The 1,791-nt window shown below is 35.0% G+C and overlaps 1 long non-coding RNA gene across 1 annotated transcript in view; it reads left to right on the top strand.

The window, feature by feature from the left end:
* LOC118423672 overlaps window positions 1-1,741 on the top strand; it is a 2,793-nt gene extending 1,052 nt beyond the window's left edge. Inside the window, exons 2-3 of the long non-coding RNA XR_004832082.1 lie at window positions 236-276; window positions 1,078-1,741. This is a non-coding gene — a long non-coding RNA (uncharacterized LOC118423672). The remainder of the gene's footprint in view (window positions 1-235; window positions 277-1,077) is intronic.
* The last annotated feature ends 50 nt before the right edge of the window (window positions 1,742-1,791 follow it).

Below are 1,791 nucleotides of genomic sequence, written 5' to 3' on the forward strand. Positions count from 1 at the left end.
AACTACGGTCTTCAAACTTTTTGGGTACATTCCAAAATGTCTGGTAGTCACTCGACTGCCTGTAGTTGTACAATTTACAAGAAATTGTTCCCAAGGTTGGCTAAGATAGCAGACACCACCGGAAGTGCAGGATTTGCAGAATTCCATAGCATGCAATTATGTCATATAGAGTTCCATGTCTTTAAAATTATGCATGAACTGGTGCATAACTGCCACTTCTGTTTTTGTTTGATAGAAAAGAGAAGGACGTGGTCGAGGAAAAGCCCAAGTCAAAAGGTAATTAATTTTTAATTTCATTACTAGTAGAAAAGTGTCCTCATGTGCCTAATTACATGTATGTATATTTATTTCTTAAAATGACAACACTGGATTTGTCAAGGGACATGATATGTTTGGTAAGATTACTTGTTCTGGTAAAAAAGACTGACAGAAGTATATGATTTGGGCAAGGCACTGGTATACCTTAAAGTCAAACCAAAATATTTATTGCACTAACAGATTTTGTAGTGCATGCCAAATTTAATCATTATCATGACAAGCTTATAATTGCTTCTTTCCTGGGAGTGACTCTGAAATTAATATAAGAAATGTTCTCTGTTTTGGCATGTAAAAGAATATGTGGCTACTATACTGTATAGTAGCTATGTAAATCTATATTTAAAACCTTTCAAATATCCGATTTAAGAATTATAGTCAGTACAGTAATATATATTGGGTGCAGAAATGTGCTAAACACTGTTATAAGTGATATATTCTTTTGTAGGCAGCCCAGAAGCCATTCTTGCTTGCTTGCATGCTTGATGGATGTTATATTCAGAAAAGCCATCTTGGAGTTGGGTGATGTTGTAACACTAAGATCATACTAATAGTTCATGTATGGTCGATTTCAGCAAAAGGTTGACATGGAAGAGTCAGTTTTTGCATGGAAAGGGAGATGGAGTTTGTAAATTTCAGCCTCTCTTGTTATTCATGATTGTCATTTTTAACATAGATGCAAATGTGGCCTAGTATTATTTTGTCATCAATGAATATCTTAATCACAAGAACATTGTTGACTTCAGAATATATTCTTTGCAGTTGACCTAAGGCAGCGGGTGGACTACAGTAAGAGGCTAGGAGACTATGTGGTCAAAAACATCTATGAGAAGAAACAGGACTACACTTTCAAAAGAAAGCTGTTGGAGGCTGTCATACACAGGCGTCGGGAGTTTTGTGGTGGCTAGGTGCTCCAAAAGCCTGACTTTCCAGGCCAGACAATAAAACTGCAATTGCACAGTACCGTTCAAGGTTTACAGGCTAGTAAACGAGTCTCGTTTGGAACTCTACTGTTTTCATGGTCATGTTTTCTCATTTTTGTTATGTTTTTTTTAGCATACATGCTTTATATGACAAAACTACATGTAGTTTCTGTTTTGAACGTTTCAAAACTGCTGCTCCTATTTCTCTTAGACACAAGAAATGTGAAAATATAAATATTAATTCATGAACATGCAACTTGAACATGTTGGCAGTAGCCCATATACTTCAGGTTAAATCCAGGTAGATCCTGATATACTGATTTTATATGACAGGCTATATTATTATGTTAATAAGGACAAGTTCCCATTGTATATCCAGTGGATCATTTTATTCATAAATATCCTGCCTACATATGTCAGAAACAAATGCTGTTTTACAACAATATATGTGTGTCCACCAAAGTTTTCCTTTCCTATTTTTGAAAATTACACAGAAATGTAATTGTATGTTGATATAATATACATGTCTTTCTTGCTGTCTATCTAGTTCAAA

This window comes from Branchiostoma floridae, chromosome 9, assembly GCF_000003815.2.
Source record: "Branchiostoma floridae strain S238N-H82 chromosome 9, Bfl_VNyyK, whole genome shotgun sequence".
NCBI classification, from domain to species: Eukaryota; Metazoa; Chordata; class Leptocardii; order Amphioxiformes; family Branchiostomatidae; genus Branchiostoma; species Branchiostoma floridae.